Here is an 8,035-nt window from a genome sequence, read left to right on the forward strand (position 1 = left end):
AAATCGCGGTAAAATTTCAGCCACAACCACGTCTCACAACCATGAGATAGGTGGTTACAGTCTGTAAACAACCGCCTTCTGCATTTTTCCCGCAAGTGTCCTAGCATATTGTTGACACGCAGAGATGCTTTTTAGGCTATTAGCAAGTGAAAGCTTGGCACCTCCAAGAGCGCCGATGATAAGGATGACTAGTTTAACAGAATATTCCGGGTACGGTCGTTACAACTGCCTTATAAGGCCTCGATACCTCTCTTTCTTTTCATTCTCCTTGGCTATGATGTTTTTGTCAGCTGGTACCGAAAATTCGACAAACAAAATGGTTCACTTCTCGAAGTCAAGAAGAACCATGTCGGGCATCGAGTGAGCAACAGAAACAATTGTCGAGAATATGAAGATGCAGTATATGCGGCACTTCCCACTCTCGACAATTGAGTCGATTTCCCTAGGAGCATTTAGAGGAGTGATATTAAGGTTAATGCCGTAAGAGTGACACAGATAGTAATAAAGCACTCTTAGTGCCGCATTGTGCCTTTGAATGTTGGTCGTTCCCGCGTGAGCTTGACAACCAGATAGTATGTGAGCTAAATGCTCGGGGTGTGCATGGCCCGCCCTGCAGTTATCATCAGGAATGCCTTGGCTCAAAATCTGGCGACGGTATGTTAAGGTGGAAATGACACCGTCTTGGCATGCCAAAATGAAACCCTCCATACCAGACTTGGATCCGGGCGATTTAAGGAAAGCAAACGTTAGCTGACAAGACATTGACTGATCCTTCATATTTCTGTGGAAGATACCGTGCATCATCTTATCGAGGAGCTGTTCGCGAAAGTTTTTCTTTTGTGCTTTCTTAATCCGGGCTTTCAGGAGTGAGTACTCGAGATAGATAAGATTTGATGCATTTTGCTCACCCCTAATACTGAAGTTAAGTCCGAGTATTTCAGCAGCCTCCTCCGCTGCTTTGTACAGAAACGCTCCTTTGCCCACTTCTTCGTGATTCCTAACCATTTTAAGAAGAGGGTCTCTTCCATTTGCAACTCTGTGTGCTGCACCCAGAATAATCCTATTGTGAAGACATTCAAGATTCAATATTCCGCGACCACCTTGACGGCGGGAGATGTACAGTCACGGAACGAAAGACTTAAGATGCATGCTTTTGTTTATGTGCATAACCTTTCTTGTCCCGATATCAAGGGATCTGCGCTCGTTCTTGGTCCATGGAACTACTCCAAATGAATAGAGTACTACCGGGACGGTAAGCAGGTTCGTTGGAGATACTTTGTTCTTTGCTTACAGTTCCGAAGACCGAATCTGCCGGATGAGACGTTTGTATCTGCTTCGGAAAGTATCCTTTATAGATGTTACATCCTGAATGCGGCTCTGTGGCACGCCCAGGTATGTATAAGTCTTTTAGCGCAAAGGTGTCGTATAGCGCTTCTATCAAAAATCTCAGGATCTTCAGGGATGCATTAAGTTTTCTTCGCTTCAAATAAACCTTGGCGCATTCGTCTAACCCAAATTCCATTCTAATTTCCATAGTATATCGTTCGACAATCCCTAGAGCTAGATGTAGTTGCTCTTTGTTTTTAGATCTTTTTAGATCTTTGTTCAGAGGAGCGGGCTCATGGTGTCGCTCTGAAAGACACCTCTCTGAAAAGTGACCTTGTTAGTTGTCACAAGATTTTTTCCAGATGAGATAGTAAATCTGGTTTTCCAAAGGGGCATCAATCTCTCTATGCACCTAACTATTTGCGAATGAACCTTTAAGATTTCCAAGAGACGGATGATAAGTCTATTGGAGGTCGAATCGAAAGCTTTCCGATAATCAATCCAGGCCATCGATAGGTCACGCTGGTAGAATGCTGCATCTTTGCAGACACATCAATCGATGAGAAGATTCTTCCGACATCTCACTACGTCTTTCTTTGAGTCTCATTGTTCATACATTTCTTGCCACACAAGTTCAATTGCCCGGACAAACCTATCATTTAGGGTAGCTGTGAATATCTTATACAGTGTGTTCAGACAAGTGATTGGCATGTAATTCTTCGGGTCAGCTAAGTTGCCTATTTTCGGCAGAAGTCCCGGTGCGGAATAGTTCTTCATCCCTCTTAATACTTTTTCACCTCCTCGGTAGTGATGGGTGGGCATTCTTTATCAGATTTTATGAGGGTATCTCATAGCTCATTGAAACTATTTATAATTTCTGAGTCTTCGTCCAGTCTATGCTGCACTTCGTAGACTTCTCTCCAAAATACTTCGACCTCCTCTGGTTTGGGCGGGTGTTCAACAATAACCGGAGGGTCTTGGAAGAGTCGAGATGGGTCAGAGAGAAACTGTTGATTTTCTCTGACCTACCTCTCCCTCCGCTCTAGACTTCTCTTAGCGTCAGATAGTATCCGTATTCTTTCAACAATATTCTGCCTGCTGGTCAGCAGCTTTGACTTGTTAAGTGTGTGATAACGGGTCCGGAGTACGCGCGCGAACTTTCGAACCTTGATGGTAAAATTCGTGCCGGATGTGATGTAGTCAATCACACACTGAATGCGGGACGCGTACTGTCTTGCCCAGCCTATCTTTATGGCAAGTTGATGCATTCGTCTTTTGGTCTTATGATCAACCGTTGGTTTTGTTTTACGGTTCGCATCGGCCAAAGCTCTCGCTGCATTATACACACAATAATTGATAGCCCAAAGGTCGGATTCTTCGGAAAAATGTCCACAAAACTCGTCATCCATTTCAGCCAGATATTTAGGCTTGAGAGAAACCTTGGTGTTGATGTTTCTCCGGGTCGTAAAGCATCGCTCTTCATCTATTGGATGCCTGCCCGCGGATTGTCTCATTGTCGCCTCTCTTTCTCTGTTGCCGGCTTGTTCTAGCTGTGGTAGAGTAGGCGTTCCGCTTACATAGCCCCTTTTTCGAAGTAGTTCAGCATGGTTTCGCAGACGTTGCTGCGAAAAGTGCGATAGCTCTGGGTGTTTCTCGCACCATAGAGCATGCAGTCGTGCCATGTAACCCCTTTAAGGGGCCACACTCGCATTGTAGCACTCTAGCAAGTCGTGATTCAGTTGCTCCGTCCACCCAAAGGTCACGAGATCCCGCCGATCCATCGCATTGAATCCATTTTCATTGGCTCCCCCAGCTCTAGATTGGTCGGCATTGTTGGCCGACCCATTTTCGGGAGCCCTGCGCGTTCTGTTGTTTTGAATCGCACTTACTACAACTATGTTTGGTGTTGTCATTGTTGTTCCCACGAGAAGCTAAGGAAAGGGGTTCGTCCATCCTTGTAGAGCCCCGCATGCAAGGATAAGGCTGCTTACTCTGAGTGGTCGCCCGGTATCCCAAAGTCACCGTTCGAGACACCTCACCCAGGTGCCATTCAGCTTTCGGCACGGTTTTCACACTTCCGCTTGGGGGTTAATTCCTTCGGGACTACCCCTGGACAATTGTCCGCGACTGCCTATTTATTTTTGTAACTATATTCAGCAGAAACCCTTGGTACAGGGACCCTCTATCCGCAACCCGAGGACGCATTCGGTGGCTTTGTCATAGGCCCTTCGGTATATATATAATATCAATTTATCTTTGGTTTTCATTATCTTAAAACTATTTTATAGAATTGTCACTTATTATAATCTAACAAATATGTTTGATGACCAAGCAGACAAACGAAATTGATATATAAAACTATTAACTAATTTCCCTGCTCAAAAGTCCTACATCCATAATAAAGTATTATTAAACAATCGTATAATTAAACAAAATGTATCATTGCTCAGTTATCGACGCGACACTTGTAACTAAAATTTTACTAGAATTCATGATTAATTCTAGAATATGTCGACGTGAAAATAGTTTTAAAAAACACACTCGAATATTTTTTTAAATCAAAAATTCAATCAATGAAACAGATTAGCGTTGTGCAAAGTCGGCAAATATTGAACTTCATGTAATGTGCCTACCATTTTTGCACGCAATTCATACACAAAACTTTATTAATCCAATAGAATGGAGAAATCTAACTTAAGTCCTTGCAATTTACCGTATCGAGCCTCTCATTGTGTGGTGTTAATTTCTTTAATGTTCCTTTAAAATCCAAATCTTTTGCCTGTCCCTACCTGCTCAGTTTGAGTTAATGGTAAAAAAACAAATGTCACCTGCTTTATTTTTCCCAGGCGAAAATCGGATATTGTAGCATCGGGATGCTGGTTAGCGAGCAATTTTAAATGAAAGGGACTCCATCTTGGCCCGAGCAGGTAACGACAAAAAAAAGTTACGGAACATCAAGTTATTTTTGGGAATATTGTAATTAGATGGAACTTTATAGTCTCGCGAGTATCACTGCTACTCTCCCAGAAACCTAGCCCCCAAAATATAATAAGTGAGTGGATTTCATCACATATTTGATGATTTATTGATTTAAATTGATTTGCTATACTAATTTATAAGATAATAATTATTATTGATAACGAAATTATTTTTGCGGAGCAATCAATTACCCCGTAAAACTCCCTCTTCAAAATATTAGGCCTACTAGGCTGAATGGCAGACATTGGCCTCTCTCTTTGTTGTTCAAATTTCAATATACAGATAAATTTCAGAACCTTGAGAATTGCCAAACCCCGCATAGTAGGAGAAATCTGAAGATTCTGGCTGAAAATATGATTGGGGATTTGTCTTTTATTTAAAAAATGACTATTTAAGCCATTCACGTAAAAGGAACCTGGAAACAAGGTTGAATTTTGTAATTTCAGAACACATAAATTATCGTTTCGGATAAGATGAATACATATCACTCCGAAAAAATATCTGCACTATTAAAAAATAAAAACAATTTGCTATTTATCTCTTTTCTTTTATTATTTCATGAAGTCTAGAGATGAGTACTAACAGTGGGGGGGGGGGGGGGTGTCAAGAATTGGTGCTCTTACTCTACACACTATAAAAAAAATGTGTACCGAGTCACGCGTTGTTCTGTTTAGCCTGCGCCACTCGTTCAGTGGTAAATGGCCTATCTACGACCAGACTATCACTAGTTCAAATCTTTTACTCGACATTTTTTTATATTGTTCGCATTGTAAATATGTCAAATAATAATTTTTAATGCTCTCCCGGTGATAATTTTTTTTCCAAAATGGTAAAATTATTGGGAAATAAGTATCATGCAGACACTTTTTGATTCATTTATTTGCATAATCGTAATTTATCGTAATTTATTTTCCTCGTTGTCGAAACACTTTATGTTCCAAATGTTTTCACGACGAATAGCACCCAAAAATATGTTAAGAGCAATAAATACATTTTTTACCTACTTAGATGATTTAAAATTTAAACAATATTTAAAAAAATTATTTTAACCATTTTTAAGGCATATTATGTTAGAAATTCTGTGCAAGAAAGGAAAATTATAAAAGTTTGCATCTTGGTCATTTCTAAAAACTTTTCTCTTTTTTAAATATGAGTATAGAAGCCAAAATATCTTTAATGCACATTTTAAAAAGAGTTCAATTGTAGTCCAAACTTGCCCATATATGGTAAACAATCCTTTTTGGGAATGAGGGTTGAATGGTAAATTAGTAAATGTCAGTTAATTTTTCTATAACCATAATTTACATTAAAATTATTCAGTAAATTAATAATTTCAAAAAGTAATTACTGATTAAAAATATACAATTTTAGATAATTAAAAAAAACATTTGCAAAAGTTACATTTTGCATCGTTTCAACCTAAATTCCTAATTAATTCCTCAATTTTATTTCTGGCTATTAATTCATATTAATATTTAGTTTGGTAACAATAAACTATATTACCATTATTATTATATTTTAGTGATGGAAAACTGTAATTTTTTATTTTGTTTTATTACACCAATTGTTTATCATAACTAGAACTTTAAACGTACATTGTTTTAAAATCCAATTAGTTAGCAGTTCTTATGAATATGTTGGCACATTTTCTAAGATGTGCAGTGTTTGTATATATTTTTAATAATATAATTTATCAGACACATGAGACAACTGAACAATCCCGAAAAATCAAATTTCCGATACTGAAAAATTCCCGAATAATAAAATCCCCGTGAAAAGTGTCCGAATTATGAAATACCTCAATTATATAAATTAAAAATGGTTGTTTTTTATAAATAATGATTATGTATTTATTACAATACACAATGATCAAATATCTTTCAAAGAAATTTGTTATCATTGTTTAAAGTGTGTGAAAATTATTTCTTGAATATAAAAGAACAATAATTGCATAAAAATTGTATAAAGAAATTAATTAAAAGACACATGCTCCTCGAATGGAAACCCTACTGAAAAGAATCTTTGAGTATATACTAAAAATTCTTTAGGTCAAAGAATCTCAAAGAAATTCTCCGCAGGCACTCAGGTAGATATTTCTAAAGGTCCAGGAAGCTCGTTTAAATGGTCTGAAGGCTTTAAAATATCCTTTCCGAAATTGAAATAAGAATACGATCATAAATAACAAGCAGATAGGCTATCTCAATAGAGTAGTCGACACTCAAGGATCCTTTGTTAAGCTTTCGGATTAAAATTTAGGAGTAGATTTTTTAAAAATTCATAGTTAACAGCCTAAAACATAATAATTCGGAATCTATGGGTTTCGATGACTTCAGATATCTAACTTTTTTTTTAATGCCTAAAATTGGAATTAATAGAACGTTTCTCGTAAATGGAATGAGATACGCCAAAAAAGGCAACATTTTTGAATTCAACTAGAAAATTGTATATCAGTATATAAGTTATAATTATAAATAAGTATAATAACAAAATTCATCAATTAAAAAAAAGTGTTAATCATTTGAAGAGAAATTTAAAAAGGGACAGCGGATTAGCCACGACCAACTACTGTAAATGACTCTGCCCGCCCGGTATGTGACGAATACAAAAGGAACATTATATTACCGTCGCACCACTCTTAAAACGACCACTAAAAGGATCTTGGAAAGGACCCAAATAGCTCAAACTATCTCCGAGACTATTATGTTTCAAATAGACTTTGTTTATAGACTCAAATGGGCCAAGCTATTTCGCTAAAGAAAACTCAGAGATTTCTTTCGGTAGGGAACAGAAATTTCTTCCTAAATTTTCGCCGAACCTCATGATATTTAACAACAAACTTTTCATGATTTTAATCAGTTTTTTTTCTTTGATTCAACGGTTCGATTGTTGAGAACATTTAAAAAAAATTTTTTCATACTATGCACATTTTAAAACAAAATTGATGATTCAGAAATACATTATTTTTAATAATTGTTATTTGAAAAATCATCATATCGATGGTCCGTACGACGACTAGCACCATTCAGCGTTTGAAGAAAACAAACACAGCTCGATGCTCCAAGCGAAGTGTAGCACAATTCAAAATTCCTTAAAGAAGAGTAAGACCACACTTCGAGCACTCGTAAAGCTAATAGGCCAGACAACGAAGGGGTCTTAAAACACCTGCTAAAATTCAGTAAATTTGGGGAGGGGGGTGGGCGCTCGAGCCGCCATATTCCAATATGGCGGCCTATTTCATGTTTTGGATTTTCCTTGGAAACAGCTATTTTTAGAGCAAAATAGTTATATAGTAAAACACTCTAAATTTTCTTCTGAATAAAAAAGGTTATGTAAAAGATTGCCATAAAGTGAATAGTTTGTCCGGAAAATTGAAAAGATTGAACATTTTTGGAAGTTCATTATTTTTGCATTTATGAGCGATTGTCTCAGTGAAAACGATTGCAGTTTATTGTTTCGAGCTTGGCCGAAGGTAAGCTACCGTGTAATATTGATAATTATGTTGTAGCTACATTATTTATTTAATATTGGAAATTATTTTGATCATTTTCAACGCTTAATTTGAAGAGGTTGCTTTCATTTCTCGAAGTAGGGGCTTTATCATTTACCTTCCTTATGTCTTAACAACGCATCTGCAAATTTTTGAAATTTTAAATTAATTTTTTGATATTAAAACCGCCTTTTTCCGAACCTGTGTCAGAACTCTCGAAAAATCCGAGTTGAGCCTGGGGGG

At 37.3% G+C, this 8,035-nt stretch overlaps 1 protein-coding gene across 1 annotated transcript in view; it reads right to left on the minus strand.

The window, feature by feature from the left end:
• LOC117171159 (voltage-dependent T-type calcium channel subunit alpha-1H-like) overlaps positions 1-8,035 on the minus strand; it is a 1,009,801-nt gene that overhangs the window by 605,122 nt on the left and 396,644 nt on the right. The window lies entirely within an intron of this gene.

The sequence above is a fragment of the Belonocnema kinseyi genome, chromosome 4, assembly GCF_010883055.1.
Source record: "Belonocnema kinseyi isolate 2016_QV_RU_SX_M_011 chromosome 4, B_treatae_v1, whole genome shotgun sequence".
Taxonomy (NCBI): Eukaryota; Metazoa; Arthropoda; class Insecta; order Hymenoptera; family Cynipidae; genus Belonocnema; species Belonocnema kinseyi.